The 21,209-nt window shown below is 41.5% G+C and overlaps 1 long non-coding RNA gene across 2 annotated transcripts in view; it reads right to left on the bottom strand.

Moving 5' to 3' along the window:
* Positions 1–9,590: 9,590 nt before the first annotated feature.
* LOC116533322 overlaps positions 9,591–21,209 on the bottom strand; it is a 31,181-nt gene continuing 19,562 nt past the window's right edge. For both annotated transcript variants that reach the window (XR_004261201.1, XR_004261200.1), the window contains 2 exons: positions 13,181–15,020; positions 9,591–11,851 (listed from right to left, as the gene is read on the bottom strand). This is a non-coding gene — a long non-coding RNA (uncharacterized LOC116533322). The remainder of the gene's footprint in view (positions 11,852–13,180; positions 15,021–21,209) is intronic.

Genomic DNA, 21,209 nt, shown 5'->3' with positions numbered 1-21,209 from the left:
CACTGGCTCATGCCTGTAATCCCAGCATTTTGAGAGGACGAGGCAGACAGATCACCTGAGATAGTGAGTTCAAGACCAGCCTGGCCAACATAGAGAAACCCCTTCTCCACTAAAAAGACAAAATTAGCCAGGCAAGGTGGCACATGCCTGTAATCTCAGTGACTTGGGAGGCTAAGGCAGAATTGCTTGAACCTTTCCATTTACCAAGCAAATGGAAAGCAAAAAAAAAAAAAGCAGGGATGGCAATCCTAGTCTACGATAAAACAGACTTTAAACCAACAAAGATCAAAAGAGACAAAGAAGGGCATTACATAATGGTAAAAGGATCAATACAAGAGCTAACGATCCTAAATATATATGCAACCAATACAGGAATACCCAGATTTATACAGCAACAGCAAGTTCTTAGAAACCTACAAAGAGACTTAGACCCTCCCCACACACAAATAGTGGGAGACGTTAACACCCCACTGTCAACATTAGACAGATGAATGAGACAGAAAATTAACAAGAATATCCAGGACTTGAACTAAGACCTGGACCAAGCAGACCTAATAAACATCTACAAAACTCTCCACCTCAAACCCACAGAATATACATTCTTCTCAGCACCATATCACACTTTTTCTAAAATTGACCACATAATTGGAAGTAAAACACTCCTCAGCAAATGCAAAAGAATGGAAATCATAAGAAACAGTCTCTCAGACCACAGTGCAATCAAATTAGAACTCAAGATTAAGAAACTCACTCAAAACCACACAACTACATGGAAACTGAACAATTTGCTCCTGAATAACTACTGGATAAATAATGAAAACAGGGCAGAAACAAAGATGTTCTTTGTAACCAATGAGAATGAAGACACAACGTACGAGAATCACTGGGAAACATTTAAAGCAGTGTTTAGAGGGAAATTTATAGCACTAAATATTCACAAAAGAAAGGAGAAACAATCTAAAATTGACACCCTAACATCACAATTAAAAGAAATAGAGGAGCGAAAACAAACAGATTCAAAAGCTACCAGAAGACAAGAAACAACTAAGAGCAGAGCAGAACTGAAGGAGATAGAGATATGATAAACCCTTAAAAAAAAAAAAATCTATAAATCCAGGAGCTGTTTTTTTGAAAAGAGCAACAAAATAGACCACTAGCCAGACTAATAAAGAAGAAGAGAAGAATCAAATAGATGCAATAAAAAATGATAAAGGGGATATCACCACTGATCCCACAGAAATACAAACTACCATCAGAGAATACTATAAACACCTCTATGCAAATAAACCAGAAAATCTAGAAGAAATGGATAAATTCCTGGACACTTACACCCTCCCAAGACTAAACCAGGAAGCGGTTGAATCCCTGAATAGACCAATAACAAGATCTGAAATTGAGGCACCAATTAATAGCCTACAAAACAAAAAAAGTCCAGGACCACCAGGATTCACAGCTGAATTCTGCAAGAGGTACAAAGAGGAGCTGGTACCATTCCTTCTGAAACTATTCCAAACAATAGAAAAAAGAGACTCCTCCCAAACTCATTTTATGAGGCCAACATCATCCTAATACCAAAGCCTGGCAGAGACTCACTAAAAAAGAAAATTTCAGACCAATATCCCTGATGAACATTGATGCAAAAATCCTCAATAAAATACTGGCAAACCAAATCCAACAGCACATCATAAAGCTTATCCATCATGATCAAGTCAGCTTCATCCCTGGGATGCAAGGCTGGTTCAACACATGCAAATCAATAATAGTAATCTATCACATAAACAGAACCTAAGACAAAAACCACATGATTATCTCAATAGATACAGAGAAGGCCTTTGACAAAATTTAACAGCCCTTTATGATAAAAACTCTCAATAAACTAGATATTGATGGAGCATATCTCAAAATAAGAAGAGCTGTTTATGACAAATCCAAAGCCAATATCATACTGAGTGGGCAAAAACTGGAAGCATTTTCTTTGAAAACTGGCTCAAGACAAGGATGCCCTCTTTCACCATGCCTATTCAACAAAGCATTAGAAGTTCTGGCCAGGGCTAAAAGGCAAGAAAAAGAAATAAAGAGTATTCAATTAGGAAAAGAGGGAGTCAAATTGTCTCCATTTGTAGATGACATGATTGTATATTTAGAATAACCCATCGTCTCAGCCCTAAATCTCCTTAAGCTGATAAGCAACTTCAGCAAAGTCTCAGGATACAAAATCAATGTGCAAAAATCACAAGCATTCCTATACACCAATAACAAACAGAGCCAAATCATGAGTGAACTTCCATTCACAATTGCTACAAAGAGATTAAATACCTAGTAATACAACTAACAAGGGATGTGAAGGACCTCTTCAAGGAGAACTACAAACCACTGCTCAAAGAAATGAGAGGACACAAACAGATGGAACCATGCTCATCACTAGGAAGAATCAATATTGTGAAAATGGCCAAACAACACAAAGTAATTTATAGATTCAATACTATTCCTATCAAGCTACCACTGACTTCCTTCACAGAATTGGAAAACAACCACCTTAAATTTAGTATGGAACCAAAAAAAGAGCCCACATGGCCAAGACAATCCTAAGGAAAAACAAAACAAAACAAAGCTGAAGGCAACAAACTACCTGACTTCAAACTATACTATAAGGCTACAGTAATCAAAACAGCATGCTACTGGTACCAAAACAGATATATAGACCAATGGAACAGAACAGAGGCCTCAGAAATAATGCCACACACTTACAACCATCTGATCTTCTACAAGTCTGACAAAAACAAGCAATGGGGAAAGGATTCCCTATTTAATAAATATTGTTAAGAAAACTGGCTAGCCATATGCAGAAAGCTGAAACTGGATCCTTTCCTTACACCTTATACAAAAATTTACTCAAGATAGATTAAATATTTAAATGTAAGACCTAAAACCATAAACCTCCCCACCCTCAAAAAACCTAGGCAATACCATTCAGGACATAGGCATGGGCAAAGACTGCATGACTAAAACACCAAAAGCAATGGTAATAAAAGCCAAAATACACAAATGGGATCTAATTAAACTAAAGAGCTCTGCACAGCAACAGAAACTATCATCAGAGTGAATGGTCAACCTACGGAATCGGAGAAAATTTTTGCAATCTATCTATCTGACAAAGGACTAATATCCAGAATCTACAAAGAACTTAAACAAGTTTACAAGAAAAAAATCAAACAACCCCATCAAGAAGTTGGCAAAGGATATAAACAGACACTTCTCGAAAGAAGACATTTATGCAGCCAACAAACATATGAAAAAAAAGCTCATCATCACTGAGCATTAGGGAAATGCAAATCAGAATCACATGAGATACCATCTCATGCTAGTTAGAATGGTGATCATTAAAAAGTCAGAAGACAACAGATACTGAAGAGGATGTAGAGAAATAGGAACACTTTTACACTGTTGGTGGGAGTGTAAATTAGTTCAACCATTGTGGAAGACAGTGTGGCAATTCCTCAAGGATCTAGAACTAGAAATAGCATTTGACCCAGCAATCCCATTACTCAGTATATACCCAAAAGATTGTAATTCATTTTATTATGAAGACACATGCACATGTATTTTTACTGCTCACTGTTCACAATAGCAAAAGCTTGGAACCAGCCCAAATGCTAATCAATGACATATTGGATAAAGAAAATGTGGCACATATACACTATGGAATACTATGCAGTCATAAAAAAGGATGAGTTCATAAAAAATGATGAACTCATCACATGGATGAAGCTGGAAACCATCATTCTCAGCAAACTAATACAAGAACTGAAAAATCAAACCACATGTTCTCACTCATAAGTGGGAGTTGAACAATGAGAACACATGGACACAGACAGAGGAATATCACACAATGGGTTCTGTTGAGATGGGGGGTGGCTAGGGCATTAGCAGAAATACCTAATGTAGATGATGGGGTGATGGATGCATCAAACAACCATGGTAAGTGTATAACTATATGACAAGCCCACACGTTCTGCCCATGTACCCCAGAACTTAAAGTATAATAAAAACAAAACAAAACATTAAGAGGTTTCTTGGTTAGGCCCGGAAACAGAAAATTAACTAAGAAGAATGGATCTTGATCTGCAAAATGAAGCATTCTCTCAGTTGAGGGAAGAGAAATATGCTGCAGAGGTTGCACTTAGAAAACTGGTTCTCATCCCTCATATGAACTTACACTCTTCAATCTCTGATTGTTTATCTTTAAAGGTTGTATATGTGGGGCTGGGAGAAGACATCCATTAGGAGCTTGCATGAAGAATGGGGAAGAGGCACATCTTCATTTCATACCTGTAGAGATTTCTTAAAGGATACCAGAAGACCTGGAGTGTCAAAGTCTCAGTGAGGCCAATCTCCTCTCTTCACTCTATGTTAAGATTTGGGAAATGGTTTATGGCAAGTTATTGTCTTAAGATGCCTCTTGGAGAAAGGGTGGAAAATACAACTTTATCTCTGTTAAGGAGTTTCCTGAAGGATAGGGTGGGATTTCTACTGTGAGATACTGAAGAAACTTTATTCTCTTTCTGAAGAGAGTGGACACCATGACTGGGAGATGGATTGTGTCCAAGGAAGGGCCTAACTACTTTTTAAAAATCTATAATAGGAACAGTTATAATTAATACATAACTTAAGGTTTTTTCCCTATATTGACATTTCCTCTAGTCACTCATGGCTCTTCAGTAAAGTTGGTTACAGATTGCACAGTCTTTTGTTGGTGATATTATCATCGCCTCTGAAATTCACAACACCCAAGAAATACAGCACTACAAAAGGACAAGTGGAGATCAGGTAGCAGCTTTATTACTAAAAAACTAACCTGGAGGCCAGGCAGGGTAGCTCACACCTGTAATCCCAGCACTTTGAAAGGCCAATGCAGGCAGATCACCTGAGGTCTGTAGTTCAAGACCAGACTGGCCAACATGGTGAAACCTCATCTCTATTAAAAATATGAAAAATTAGCTGGGCACGGTTGTGGGCACCTATAATCCCAGCTACTTGGGAGGCTGAGGCAGGAGAATTGCTTGAACCTGGGAGGTGGGGGTTGCAGTGAGCCCAGATTGTGCCACTGCACTCCAGCCTGGGCAACAGAGTGAGATTCCATCTTGAAAAGAAAAGACCAGACCAGTCCAGACCAACTTGGAGAATGGGATTGTCTGGAAGGGCCCAATCAGACCATAGATTCATGAGAAAGAATGACTTGTTCCAGTAAGCCACTAAGTGTAGGGTAGACGCAGCAAAAGGCAACTAAATAGTCTGGGAGGAGGCCACAGTGGGACGCTGAGGAGACAGCTCTTGAGCTATATAAGCTTGTTATGACGAGCAATAGATCCAGGCTGGGCCTGCTCTATATTTATCTAAAATATCCTATGTGGCAGGACAATATGAAGACATTCAGATATTGTTGGCTTGAGTTGGCACTGGGTCCAGTGAATTGTTAGGATCATGGGAATTTCCATCCTTCCTTGTCATCATTCCTGGCTAGATGGGTGACAGCTGTCCCTTTTATAAATGGCGTCGCCCTGTTCTCCTATGGTTATTCACTTTTAACTCTCCTTATCATAATATGGTTACAAATAAACTTTGAAGTTCTCACAATTGAGAAGTTCAGGTTGAGTCAAGCTCTGCTGCTTTCAAGCATCAGATGTACCTTGCCAGGAACCTGGATTTTCACTGGTTTCATATGTAGATAGCCAGTGAGGCTAATGCTGTGTTTACAATGGTGTAAATGAGTGCTGATTCTAATAATTTAATCACTTTAGAAAACATACCATGTGTTGGCCAGGCATGGTGGCTTACACCTTTAATCCCAGCACTTTGGCAGACTGAGGCAGGCATATTGCCTGAGCTCAGGAGTTTGAGGCCAGCCTGGGCAACACAGTGAAACCGAATCTCCACTAAAATACAAAAAATTAGCTGGGCATCATGGCAGGCACGTGTAGTCCCAGCTACTCAGGAGACTGAAGCAGAATTGCTTGAACCCAGGAGGTGGAGGTTTCAGTGACCCAAGATCATGCCACTGCACTCCAGCCTGCGGACCAGAGTGAGACTGTCTCCAAAACTAAACAAAACAAAACATACTACGTATCTCACTACAACCCACCAGTTAAGTATCATTATCCCTATTTCCCAGAAGAAGATACTGAATTTAGTGGGATTCCAGATTTTCCACTACTCCACATTATTTTTCATTTAGAAGCTCATTTATAAGCACTTCTAAATGTCAGTTCTAAAACTTAGGAATCTGGTTTCTGAAAATGAAGTTTTGGGTTGAACTATTTCAGAGAAGGTTTTGCTGTTTTAAATAGGCTGAAAGTGCGGCTTTAAAAGGCAAATTGGCAGCTTTGTCACAACCATAGTACTGCAATGATTTTACGCATATATACGCACACACATACACATTTATGTTCACATATACACACAACCACAAACAAAATCTGTAGCAGTACTGAAAAATATAGAAAGCTTTTGTTAATATCCCGGAGCCATTTAGGACATTCTAGAAAATATGAGGCCAAAGGGCTTGGAATGAGGAAATCGCTGATAAACATGAAATCATCTGTGATTCAATACAAAGAAGAGGCTTAATAGAGCCCTGAAAACCTACTGTCCTCTGATTTGCAGAATCTGAGACCATATAGGCCAGCGAATCTGCAGAGGTTTGTTAAATCATTTCACAAGGCTTCCCTCACTGAGCACAATGGATTCAATAAAAGGACGTATTGCTGCCACAGTTATCAGTCACCTGCACAGCTGGAAGTGCCACCTACCCTTTTGCTGCAGGACACGCACTCCAAAGGAAGACTGCCTGTTCCATTTGCCTTCCCAGTAACTTCTTTCAGGATGAGCCTCAGGATCACTTCAGGTTCCACTGGCCACCAAAACTCCCAGCTGCTCTTATCTGCCAGTCTAGACCACTGCATAGAAATCACCTGGGGATTTTGTTAAAATGGAGATTCTGATTCAGCAGTCCTGCGCTGAGGCCCGAGAGTCTAATAAGCTCCCAGGTGACATCAATACTACTGGTTCCCGGACCACACTGAGTATCAAGGGTCTGGACCAACCTTTTCTAAAATGGGTTTTTGACACTTTATAAGTTTAACCATGACAACAAACATTCATAAATGGAAAGATTTATTCCTAAACACTCCCTCAAAATACAGCTATAAATTTTAGGAAATCCTATGTTAATGTCAGTAATTCCTTGAACACTATCTCTTATTCCTTGGACTTCCCTTTCCATGGCACTTTCCTGATGAAAAGTTTCCAATCTCTTAAATAAGAGGATGAACCTAATTAAATTCTTGTTGCATTCTTAATACAACATTTATGCTTATTTCCTGATTTGATATGGAGTTAGAGTGACTCATCCTGGAGTCTTTGGCATGACAGAACACAAGTTTCATCTTGTGCTTTAATTGCCAAAGAATTACAACAGCTGCGGAACTTGTTTATAAGTAAATTGAATTTGCTTTGTTCACTAAGTAAAAATCCAAATAATATCTTGTTATCCACCCTGGGTGCAGCAAGAGGCACAAAACCTATCCTAGAGGACAGCGTATTTTGGAAACTAGTAAATCATTTTTAAAAAGAGGCACCTTTCTATTCATGGCACCTATGGTTAATTAGAAAAGAGAGAAAAAAATGCAATGACACGAGTGAGGACTGCTTCTCTTCAGCAACCTCTTCACATGCAGGGATGGCAAGCCCAGGCAGAGAGGGGCTCATTTAAATTCCTGACCTTCCTTGTGCTCTCTGAAGTACAAGGAAGCTGGAGTAGCTGTGAGCAGCAGCAGCCACAGCCTCTGGGTTCTTTCCTGACATTCTGGGACAGCTGACAAAGCTGTATATCATAGGTACGAGCCAAGATTTGGGGGCAGACCAAATTATACAGGAATTTTGGCTCTGATGGATGATTCTGGGAAAGTTGCTACTTTCCTAAACCTGTACAATGAGGATAATAGCATCCTCTGCTAGGACTACTGAGAAGATTACATGTAACGATGTACATAAAAGATTCAGCAGTGCAAGCTTGGGGAAACTGCTGTTTGTATTAATACTATCAAGTATTAATGAATGATAGCTATTCTTTGTATTAGTATTCATACTATTAACCCCTGCTGGGTATGTCTCAACAGCCAGCAGCCAGCTAGCCCACTCTTGGGGTCTCTCATTTACCTTCTTCTTCCCATGCTATCAAGAAGCCACAATGGAGGTGGCCTGCCAGGTATTAGTGAGATCTAAAGGGCAGGCTGGATGTAAGACCTCGAAGAACACAGCCACAATGAAAGGCAAGTGATGTGTCAGACAGGTCTCAGCAAGTTCAAAAATTGAAACAAACATGAAGTATGGAGCTGTTTTTTCCATGCAGAGATGCATTGGGGCAGCCTGCACAGGGGTGAGCAGGTTGCCTCTGCAGTGCCCAGTTATATTTGTGGAGGGAAGATGGGGGTGGCTGGTGCCATCCTCAGCTCCACAAATATCCCTCCATCTCCTTGCTATCATTTTCTCAACACTGCTCTTGGTTACTGAGACTAAAGAGGTGACAATGAATCAAATCTGGGTTCAGATCACGTCTCTGCCGTTTTTTTCAATTATGTGACTTTGGGAAATTTCTCTCTCTGTTTCATTCAGTTTCATCAACTGTGAAATTGGGATTATTCACTTACAACATCTTCAATGTTGTTCATGACTAGAATTGCAAGATTTTGCAAATAAAACTATAGGCCACATAAATCTGAATTTCAGATATAACCAACAAACTATTTTAATACAAATTTACTTTTTAGGACTAGTTAAATTTGATAATTTGATAGTTTTTGTAGTTAAAAAGTATGTCCCAGATATTGCATGAAATATATTTATACTAAAAAGCAATTTGTTGTTAATCTGAAATTCAAATTGACCTAGTGTCCTGTATTTTACCTGGCAATGTTATTCATGACAATCAAGATAACTGTGTAAGAATATTTAGCATGGAGAAGATACTTGTTTTGCTTGATATTTATGAACATTTTAGCTCTTCATGAGTCCTGTACATTTTCTTTTTATTCCATAATCTGCAAAGTTATCATAAACAATTTGAGAGCATGTGTCAAAATCCTATACATAGCTGACTCTAAATCATCCTTTAAAGATAATTAAAACAAGACAAGAATTGTGAATGGTGAAATGTCCAAGGTAGTTACAGTCAAGAATACAACTGACAAAGAAATTTGATTATTTCTGTAGTTTATAATAACATAGTAACCTCAATTACGATTGCTAGCATATACTCAGACATTAGAATTTTAGAAATCCCATACAATTTTGGAACATATATTAATATTATTCATTAAAACACAACCTGAAAATTATTAAACATCATTTGGTCAATCCCATGTACCTAAACATGTTAAATAATTCTGTTTATCTCTCTTCTGGATGCTTCAGGGGCCTTCTGTAGCATTCAAAAGCTAGGGGTCAAAAGAGACAATTTTGAAACTGAAGTTTGATTTGGGGAAGGCTGTTAAATGTTAGAGGTTTAAAACACTTAATACTACAAAATACAATTACAGATTACCATAAGTTATTTATTTTTGCCAAAATTAGGACTCAAAAGTTTTAAAACAAGGCAAAAATCTTTACTCATTAAGAGGGAAGGCTAAGCTTTCCAAACAGTTTGTCTCCTGTCTTCTCTTTCTTCCTTTGGCTTTATCAAAAGTAACCTCACAGGTGAAACAAAGAGGCCTCAATTAAGGTTATGATTTCACCATGAGTGTATGAGGTACTTTCAAATGGGGTAGTAAGCAGCTTTCGAAACTACCATTGCAAAATTCTGACTCAGACAGTAAAAGAAATCTGACCTAACCAACTCCATCTTGCTTCTATCCTCCAAGCTGTCCTTATTCAACTGACAAACTAGTTGGAAGACAGGGTCCAAACAAGAGAAGGAGAATGACAGAAACAAGGGAGCCAGCTAGCGGAAGGAACCATGGTGCCCAGCTCCAAAGATTCCTCCAGGAGTCTGAAATGCATTGCCCAATTTTAGAGGCATTTTCAGTTAACCATCGGGTGGCATCTCGTACCAGGCCAGACTGGTTAGTGTAAAAACAGCACTCTTCTCCTGGAAAGGTAGATAGCCTGCCTTTTTTGGCAGTGAGGTCTAACCTCGATGGTTTTAAAGTGTAACTGCTGCTAAAGAATCTATCTGAGATTGGAGAGCAAGGATGGATTTTGCTGTATCTTCTAGATTGTCTGACAGATCTTTAGAAAGAGCATGATAGTAAGACAAGGATGTGGACAGCCCTGCTATTCCTGTCCCTGTAGCAGTTGCAATTCCTAGTGGTTACCAGGGGTACTAGCTGTGTGGCTCTGAGCTGATGAACCTGGGCTTTAATGGGGATTAGTAACCTTTGGTTCCCTGGGGCAATGTCTATTTTGGGGCTTAGAAAGACTAGGGTGCAGATGCCAGTCCAGTTAGTGGGGAGGCAGAGGTAAGTTGAGGTCCTGCATAAGAAAAATATTGCTTGGCTAGATAAGCAGAACTGATTGTGTATTTTGAAGAGGTGTGTGAGGTTATTATTTTCATGTTCCCATACGCCCAGGGTTCCTGCTAAGATGGCCCCAGTGAGTGGCTGGAAAGCGGTTGTTGGGGTAAAGTGAATGGCTCCATTTGTTTTGTTTTCCCACTGGAGGAGGTACTGTTTTGTTTCTACTAGGAGCCATTCAGAGGAGTGGCTAAAAGTGGGTATAAGAAGGCACTCATTAGTTGTGGGAGCTATGTTGCAATGGGTCTGGGGGTGAATAGTCATGCAAGGAGTATGTCTGCCAACAAAAACCCTGACTGTTTGTTAAGCAAAGAGGTGGTACTGACTTTTAGGGGTCCTGTAAAGAAGACAGGTTGGCTAAATGAAGCAGTCTGGGTTACCAGAAAGTTCTGATAGTCAGTTGGGGCTTGGAGTTGTAAGGTAAAGTTGCACTGATGGGTAGTAGGTGGCCAAGAGGTAGGCCTGAGGATAGATTGTGATGGAAGCATAAAGGGGCCTGGGAAGTTAAAACAGTATTTGTGGTTACAGAACCGTGTATGGGTTTGTTATCACCTGTGTACGGAGTGAGGATAGAAATGTAGGAGCGAAGAATCTGTACGGTGTGTCCTGTCAGGGTATGTTTAGACATGTCAGTGATGGAGAACTCGGCTAGTGGCTGCATATTTAAGAGTTGGAAGGGACGTTTTCCTTCATAGTGAGGGTGATAGGTTAGGTGAGTAAGAACCCAAGTCTTTGCAGGTACAGGAGTGGCAACATAAGTTATAGCTGACAGAGTTGCAAAGCCAGCAACCTTTTGCTAGGGTTGGGTTTGGTTGGTTCAGCAAAGAATGGGTTAAGTTAAGGGTTTTGTAGAGGTAGATGGCACTAATAGGAAGGGGAGGTGCAGCAATGTGGGGCAGCCAAGGGAGCAGGAGGAATAGACAGTCAAACAATGAGGGGGAAGGTAAACAGTTGTACTTCATTGGGGGAGAAGACACACAGGGTGCCTTAGAAAACAAGGTCATCTATCCACTCTAGAAGAGAGTTAAGGGTGGTGGCCTGGGGGTGGAATCAGGAAATTTCTTGGCAAACAGTGGAGGAAGAGGGTGAAGCAGCAAGGTAGGCAGTACCCAGGCATTTAAGTCTCTTCAGGAATTCGGGTAAGTTTTAGAGAAGTTGGGAGAGTCCTTGCAACTTCCAAGAAGAGGTGGAAGAGTCAGGCTGCTCATCCGGTGGACACAGCTTTACCCTGGAGTGGTGTACTCCCCGGCGGGGGGGGGTCTTGCAATCGGACAGCAGTTGGGGTGCTGTAGATGACCAGAAAGGGGCCTGTCCACTGAGGTTGTAGAGACAGAGGGGTTAGGCTTTTCATTAGAACTGACCATCAATCTAGGGTGTCTTCATATGACTGGGTATCTGGAGTTGTTAAGAGAAAATTAGCAACCTGGAAGATTTCATGTTTAATCTGTTAGAGGACTGGAAGATAGCCCCCAAGAGGGATGGTATTTGGGATAAGGTCTCGTCCAAGCAGAAAGGTACAGCCATATAGGAGTTCAAATGGGCTGTACCTAGGGGTTCTCAGGGTGTAGCTGGAATCCAAAGGAGTGCAAGGGGTAGGAGGATGGTCCAGTCCTTCTTGAGCTGGCGGGTAAGTTTGGTGAGATGTGTTTTTACAAGGCCATTGGCCCTTTCTACCTTTCCTGAGGACTGAGGGTGGTATGGGGTGTGGAGATTCCACTGGATGCCAAGCACCTGGGAAGCTGCTTGGGTGACCTGGCTAATGAAAGCCAGTCCATTGTCAGACTGTATGGTGGTAGGGAGGGAGGGAGGCCAAGGCTAACTGCTGGGACTGGTGGGTGTTGGGGTCAATCCAAGTAAAGGAAAAAAGTGGTTGAGAAGAGTGGTACAAGGGGATAGCAAAGAAGGCATCTTTGAGGTCCAGAATAATGGGTGGTGGTAGGAGGAATGGAGGACAAGAGAAGACAGGGGTTTGGCACTACAGAATGGATGGGAAGCACGATCTGATTGATATGGCGAAGGTCTTGGACTAATCTGTAGGACTTGTCCAGCTTTTGGATGGGTAAGATGGGGGTGTTGTAGGGAGAGTTAGTGGGATCTAAAAGGCCATGTCACAGTGAGTAATAAGAGGTTTTAGGCCTTTTAGGATTTGTGTAGGGATGGGGTGCCGTCACTGGATGGAGTAAGGGTGATTAGGTTTGAAGGGGATGATAAGGGGTGAGTGACCTTTAGCAAGAAATGGGGAAGCGGTGTCCCAAACCCTAGGGTTAAGGTAGTGGGACATAAGGGGAGTTACTGAGGGAGGTACAGGTTTGGGGAGGAGGGCGGCAATGAGGTGTGGCTGTAGCCCAGGAATAAAAAAGCAGACAATTTTTTAAGACATCTCCACCTAACAGGGGAACTGGACAGGTGGGGATAAATAGGAAAGAATGGAAAGGAATGCTGGCCTAATTGAAACCAGACTTGGGGAGTTCTGAGGGGCCTGGAAGCCTTGCCATGAATTCCCATAACAGTTTTGGAGGCCAAGGAGGTAGGTCCTTGAAAAGAAGGCAGCGTGGAGTGGGTGTCCCCGTATCAATTAACGAGGGGATGGACTTACCTTCCACCATAGGAGTCACCTGAAGTTCGGGGTCTGCGATGATCCAAGAAGCCTGCAAGATGTTTGGGAAGCATCAGTCTTCAGCCACCAAACCGAGGAGATCGGGGAATGGCTTGGTCAGGGAGCTTCCGGTTGGAGCTCCAGGAGCTCTGGGGTCAGCGATATGAGTTGGACAGTCTGACTTCCAGCGGAGGCCTGCACAGACGGGGCAGGGCTTAGGAGGAAGCCTGGGCTGCAGGCATTCCTTGGCCCAGTGGCCAGGTTTTTTACACTTGAAGCAGGGTCCAGAGGGGCAGCTGGACGCTGCAGTCTGGGCGCTTTGAAGTTTTTTGGGGCCTGTGGTGTGGCTGGTGTTTGTTTTACAGCAGAAGCAAACATCTGTAGTTTTCCTTCTTCCCTATTGTTGAACACCTTGAAGGCGAGGTTGATTAGTTCCTGTTGTGGCGTTTGAGGGCCAGACTCTAATTTCTGTAGCTTTTTTCTAATGTCAGGGGCTGATAAGGTGATAAAATGCATGTTAAGAATATGGCAGCCTTCAGGCCCTTCAGGTTCTAATGCTCTATATTGCCTGAGGGCGGCAGCTAGATGGGCCATAAACTGAGCAGAATTTTCATCTTTGTTACAAGTGGTCTCTTTTAGTTTGTCGTAATTGACGGCCTTATATGCTGCCTTTTGAAGCCCTTCAACTAGACAGGAGATCATGTAATCTCAGCTGGCAATGCCAGGGGTTCCTGTCTGGTAGTCCTATTGGGGGTCTTCTCAGGGTGCTGCCCTGGCACCTTCCCGAAGGCCAGGTTCAAGGCGCCAGCAATCATCTGTGTAAGACTGAGCTAGGGTCCAAACCCATTCTCATTCTTCTGGGGTGAGAGTAGAAGTAAGGATGACATTTAAGTCACTCCAGGTGAGATATAAGACTGGGTTAAGTATTGGAATTCTTATATATATATACTTGGTGGGGTCTGAGGGGAGAGCCTAGACATTGACCGATTTGGGAGAGGTCAGATAGAGAAAAAGGGACGTGCAACTGGACTATTCCTGTGTAGCCAGGCACCTTGTGAAGGTGAAACTGTTGGACAGGGGAGGGGGAGTTAGCCATGGGTGCCAGACCAAATTATAAGCCGGATTTGGTATGAGGTGGGGTGGTGATGGGAGAGGCATAAGGAGGTGGGTTGCAGGCAGAGGAAGAAGAGAAAGTCTTGGGGAGGGGGGATTAGGGCCTTGTTCAGACAGGCAGGGAGGAGAAAGGTCGGAAGGGTCAATGGACAAGGAGGATTCTGTGTCATTGGCAGAGGCAGGAGGTATGGATGGAAGGGAGAGAAGGAAAATTTGGGGTGGGTTACACTGAGAGCAGAAATTAGGGAGAGATTGGAGTGTAAAAAATGCCTGAATGTAGGGTACTTCAGACCATTTGCTCATTCTATGACAAAAATTGTTTATGTTCCACAAAATAGAGAAATCAAAAGTGCCATTTTCTGGCCACTGGGAGCCATTGTCTACTTTATATTGAGGCCAGGCCATGTTACAGAAAAAAATTAGACATTTTGGTTTTAGTTCAGATAAAAACTAAAGGGGTTTAAGGTTCTTGACACAGGCCAAAGGAGAAGAGGGAGGGATGGAGGGAAGAAGGTTGCTCATGATAGACCAGAGAGGGTTGGGGAGAAAGAGACGAGGAGGAGAGCAACCACTAGGATCCCCAGTGGGTGTCCCCACCTGGGGTTCTGGGCCGTATGACTGGTGAAAGGACAAGGCGGGCATCCTGCTATTGACCAGACACCAAGGGAAGACTGTCTTCCCAAGGAGAGTCTGTGACCAATGTTGGATTTTTTTCAATACGTGGATAGGAGGTGTCTTCTTCATCTCTATTTAAGAAAAGAAAAAGTTTAGAGAGAAACGAAGTTTGCTTACTCATTTGAAGATAAAGGGCAGGGGCTTCACAGGCTGGTCTGAGGTACCAAAGACAAGGTAGTCTCTTCAAGGAAGGAGAGTGGGGATAGGAGACAGATATCCTGAAGGAGTTCCCCTATCTTGGGCTTCGGCACCAAATGTTAAATGCACATCCGATTGAAGAGACAACCTAAACAGACTTTGTGTGAGCAAGAAGACTGTTTATTTACTCAGGTGTGAGCAGGCTGAGTCTGAAAAGGGAGTCAGCATGGAGGTGAGGGACAGATCAGGCTTTATAGTCTGGGGACATGAGTGGAAAGTTATAGCTCAGGTTTGGTTGTTGTTGACTTGGTAGGTTGATCAGTCAGCTGGAACAGGAACCTGTTGTTCTTCATTGTTTTTGGTTTTCCTCTTGCTTCATTTTCAGGCTCCAGGGAGCCATCTGGAGGCATACATGTGGGTTACAGAGTTCATAATGGCTTTAGAATAGTGCTGCCATAATTGGGGGACCTAGCGTCACCCAGAGCTCTTTGTCTCAGGATCAAGAGAATTAAGGAGCATGGACACAAAGGGTGAGGTGGAGCAAAAGTTTAATAAGCGAAAGAAGAAAGCTCTCCACTGCCAAGAGGGGGCCCAAAAGAGGGTTGCTGTTTTTACAGCTGAATTCAAAGGCTTTTAAAAGAAACTAATGATAGCTGGACATCTCATCTGCAAAAGGCATGAATTTCTGGTAGCTCCACCCTGTCCTCCTAGTGCACATGCGGGCCCTTAGCTTGAATTACTCCATATCGCTTTGTTCCCCTTACTGTGTATGTGTCAGAAGATGGAATTTTCCATTGTGGGCATATCTAGGCAAGTCATCTGTGTAGCCTTTCTTATCTGTGCAAATGTGGGCACATCATAGGCAAGCCCCCCACCCCCCCTGCAAGTTTCCTTATCTGTGCCTGCAGGCTGTTCTTTTGTTTGAAAGAATGCAACCAAAGACTCGCTCTAACCACCTGCCTGACTGGTTTCTACCTTTCTCCTCTCTCAGTGACACCAACAAGCCTGAAGCATTATATAGTTTCACTGGCATTCAAGGACCAAGACATTGATGATCATCATGCTGTCAGGAATCACTAACGTTTAATATATTTATGATATCAGACTCAATAATTAGATGAAAGTCAAAATGAACCACCTTGGCAAAAAATTATAGCCATGAGAAAATTATGGCAGTGAAAGAGATCTGATTTAACCAACCTCCACTTTGCCTTTAGCTGGCCTTAATTATTACTGGGCTTAAGTCAAGATAACTTTTGTAAAGCTAATGAGAGAACACCAGGCTAGGAGGACAGAGGTGCCAGAATTCTATGAAGGTGTAGACATAAACCAGTCATTATTCTGGAGGTAACAAGATATGCAACTTTCCCAATTATTCCTGAAGAGAACATCACTATTGTAAAACCTAAGTTTGGCCTTTTGAGATATTTTTTCAGGATTTTTGGCATGTCTGACGACCAGTGGCTCTACCTGGATCTGCCAACCACTCCTGTGGCCCCATTCAGAAGGGACGCAGAGCAAGAGGACAGCTTCCGCTCCCTGTGATTTTGTCTCCAACCCAACCAATCAGCACTCCCTATACCCTAGCGCCCTGTCCACCAAACTACCTTTGAAAAGCCTTAATCTAAAAGCCTTCAATGAGATTAATTTGATTAATAATTCTGTGACTGGTTTAGGAAGCATCTTTTAATGTTTCAGAAATTTCTGTTAAGGCCAGGCACTGTGGCTCACACCTGCAATCTCAGTGCTTTGGGAAGCAGAGGCAGGAGCATCACTTGGGCCCAGGAGTTTGCGACCACCCTGGGCAACAAAGGGAGACCCTGTTTCTACAAAAAAAATATATTTTTAAAATTTGCATTTTGTCCTGCAAGCAAGTTCTAGAAAAAAAATAAATTAAAAAAATTAGATGTGTAGTTTTGAATACCTATAGTCCCAGGTAGGGCCAGGGAGTTCAAGACTGCAGTGAGGCATGTGGTGGCATTGCACTTCATCCTGGGCAATAGAACAAGACTGTCTCTAAAAAAAATTAACAAAAAAATAAATTTTTATTAATTAGTTATTTCTCAAATCAAGAATATTCAAAACCTGCATTTTTCATATTCAAAATCTATAAATATAGCTTATCTTTTTTCTTTAAGATATGGAGGTTGCTTTTTCTATTTTGTGAACATCTTTTTACTCTCCTAAATTTTTTCTCTTTTCCAGAAAATTAAATTTACTGTTGAAATTGCATCCTTCTGTAAATTCAGATTGTTTACAATTATGGGTTTGGAAATTAGCCAGTTTAAATTTGCAATCTTTTTCTCTTGTATTTTTAAAACTAAAAGATAAGAATATTGTAGGAAAAAGAAACAAAAATTTTGCAGATGCCTATATTTAATAATTCTTTTCATTATGAAATTGAGATATAATTTATACATCATAGCATTTACCCTTTTGGTTATACATTCTGTAGTTCTTAAAATATATAATATATTCACACATTTGGCCAACAGTCATTAATATCTAATTCTGGAATATTTTAATTAATCAAAAAAAAAAAAAACCTGCATGTTCATTAGCAGTCACTCACCATTTCTCTCTCCTCTCAGTTTTCTGTTCCTATGGATTTGCCTACTTTAGATATTTCATAGAAATGGAATCTTACAATATGTAACTTTTTGAGTTTGGCTTCTTTTACTAAGCATAAAAGAAGTGTATTATTTACAAGGTAAATGCATATTGTAGCATGTATCAATACTTTGCTCCCTTTTGTGGCTTAATAATGCTCCATTGTATGGATATACCAAAATTTGTTTATCCATCTGTTTATGGTCATATGGGTTGTTTTTACCTGTTGCTATTGTGAAAAGTGCTGAAATTGATAATGTGTAAGTATTTGTATGAGTGCCTGTTAAATTTCTTGGGTATATAGACCTAGGAGTGGAATTGCTGGGCCATAAATTCTATTTAACATTTTGAGGAAGGGGGCGGTGCCAAGATGGCCGAGAGACAGCAACACTGGAATGCAGCTCCCAGCAAATGAGAGGCAGAGGGCTAGAGGATTTCGCAATTCCAAACGAGGTGCTGGGTTCATTTTGGTGGGCCTGATAGGGCACTGAAAATAATAGCCCAGGGAGTGAGCCACAGGGCAAGAGCCTCTCAGGGCGGTAAACCAAGACAGGGCAGGGTGCATCCCGACCTGGAAGGTGCAGCCGGCCCGGAGGTTTGGGGGACTTCACCCTCTCAGTGCTCTGATTTGGATCTTGTGCTTACCTCATCCCTCCTGCAACCCACGGTCCATGAGAGTCCTGCCAGACTGAGGGGTACTGTCAGTTGTCCATGCAAATCTGAGCTCTGGCTCTCCGTGGCAAGTTGTCGCAAGGGCCTGGGCAGAAGTTTGGACTAATGCCAGCCGGCTGGACTGTCCCACAGAAAGACGCAGAGTTGAAAGCAGGGAAACAGGCCATAAGGCCGGTAGGCCCCACCCCCACAGAACTCAAACTGAAGCCCTAGCTAGAGAATTTGGTAGCAAATACACCAGTTTGATCCCAACCAGGAAGATCGAGTTCGGGAAAGGAGAGACGCCATTGAGAAGGGAGGGCCAATCTTACCTGCAAACAAATGCCAGGGAAGGACCACCCACCCAGCAATGTGACTGAATCCGAGAGAGCCCAGCAATGCCCTCTACAGGCCAAAAAAAGATATAGCTCCAACTGCAACAGGAAGGATATGCACTCAGAGATTCCTCCCGAAATCACCAGCTTCAAAGCTCACAGGGAGATAAATCCATGAAGATGGGAAAAAAACAGCGGAAAAGGATGACACCATTAAATACCAGAACACCTCTTCTCCTCCCAGGGATCACAGCTCCTCACCATCAAGGGAACAAAAAAAAGACAGAGAATAAATTTGATGAATTGACAGAAGCAGGCTTCAGAAGGTGGGTAATAACAAACTTCTCTGAGTTAAAAGACCATGTTCTAACCCAATGCAAAGAAACTAAGAACTTGAAAAAAGATTAGATGAAGTGATAACTAGAATAACCAGCTTAGAGAAGAACATAAACCACTTGATGGAGCTGAAAAACACAGCACGAGAACTTCACGAGGCATGCACAAGTTTCACCAGCCAAGTCGATCAGGCAGAAGAAAGGATATAAGAGATAGAAGATCAAATCAATGAAATAAAAGGAGAAGGAAAGATTAGAGAAAGAAGACTGAAAATAAATGAAGAAAGCCTCCAAGAACTATGAGATTATGTGAAAAGACCTAATCTATGCCTGATTGGCATACCTGAATGTGACAGGGAGAACAAATCCAAGTTGGAAAACACTCTTCAAGATATTATCCAAGAGAACTTCCTCAACCTAACAAAGCAGGCCAACATTCAAATCCAGGAAATACAGAGAATACCACAAAGATATTCCTCAAAAAGAGCAACCTCGAGGCACATAATTGTCAAATTCACCAGCGTTGAAATGAAGGAAAAAAATCCTAAGGGCAGACAGAAAGAAAGGTCAAGTCACCCACAAAGGAAAGACCATCAGACTCACAGCAGATATCTCAGCAGAAACCCTACAAGCTAGAAGGGAGTGGGAGCCAATATTCAACATCCTTGAAGAAAAGAACTTTCAATCCAGAATTTCATATCCAGCCAAACTGAGCTTCATAAGTGAAGGAGAAATAAAATCCTTTATGGACAAGCAATTGCTGAGAAAGTTTGTCCCTACAAGACCTGCCTTACAAGAGCTACTGAAGGAAGTGCTAAACAGGGAAAGGAACAACCAGTACCAGCCACTGCAAAAACCTACCAAATGGTAAAGAACAAGGATACAGTGAAGAAACCACGTCAACTAACGGACAAACAACCAGCCAGTAACAAAATGGCAGAACCAAATTCAAACATAACAATATTAACATTGAATGTAAATGGCCTAAATGCCCCAATCAGAAGACACAGACTGGCAAACTGGATAAAAAATCAAGGCCCATTGGTGTGCTGTATTCAGCAGACCCATCTCACATGCAAAGACTGACATAGTCTCAAAATAACGGGATGGAAGATTTACCAAGCAAATGGAGAGCAAAAAAAAGCAGCGGTAGCAATCCTAGTCTCTGGTAAAACGGACTTTAAACCAACAAAGATCAAAAGAGACAAAGAAGGGCATTACATAATGGTAAAAGGATCAATGCAACAAGAAGAGTTAACTATATTAAATATATATGCACCCAATACAGGAGCACCCAAATACATAAAGCAAGTTCTTAACGACCTACAAAGAGACTTAGACTCCCGCACAATAATAGTGGGAGACTTTAACACTCCACTGACAATATTGGACAGATCAACGAGACAGAAGTCAACAAGGATATCCAGGACTTGAATGCAGATCTGGACCAAGAGGACCTAATAGACATTTACAGGACACTCTATCCCAAATCCACAGAATACACATTCTTCTCAGCATCACATTGCACGTACCCCAAAACTGACCACATAATCAGAAGTAAATCAATCCTCAACAAATGCAAAGGAACGGAAATCATAACAAACAGTCTCTCAGATCACAGTGCAAACAAATTAGAATTCAGGATTAAGAAAAGCACACAAAACCACACAATCACATGGAAACTGAACAACTTGCTCCTCAATGGTGAATGGATAAACAATGAAATGAAGATAAAAATAAAAATGTTCTTCGAAACCAATGGGAATGAAGACACAATGTACAAGATCCTATGCGACATATTTAAAACAGTATCTGGAGGGAAATTTATAGCAATAAATGCCCACATGAGAAAAAAGGAAAGATCTAAAATTTACACCCTATCATCAAAATTGAAAGAGCTAGAGGAGCAAGATCAAAAAAGCCCAAAAGCAAGCAGAAGACAAGAAATAACTAAGATCAGAGCAGAACAGAAAGAGACAGAGATACAAAAAACCCTTCAAAAAATCAATAAATCCAGGAGCTGCTTTTTTGAAAAGATCAATAAAATAGACAGACAGCTAGCTAGATTAATAAAAAAGAAAAGAGAGAAGAATCAAATAGATGCAATAAAAATGATAAAGGGGAGATCATCACCAATTCCTCGGAAATACAAATGACCATCAGAGATTACTACAAACAACTCTATGTACAT

The sequence above is a fragment of the Sapajus apella genome, unplaced genomic scaffold (genome assembly GCF_009761245.1).
Source record: "Sapajus apella isolate SASKATOON/1434 unplaced genomic scaffold, GSC_monkey_1.0 scaffold81, whole genome shotgun sequence".
Taxonomy (NCBI): domain Eukaryota; kingdom Metazoa; phylum Chordata; class Mammalia; order Primates; family Cebidae; genus Sapajus; species Sapajus apella.
This window is presented reverse-complemented; position numbering and strand designations above follow the sequence as displayed.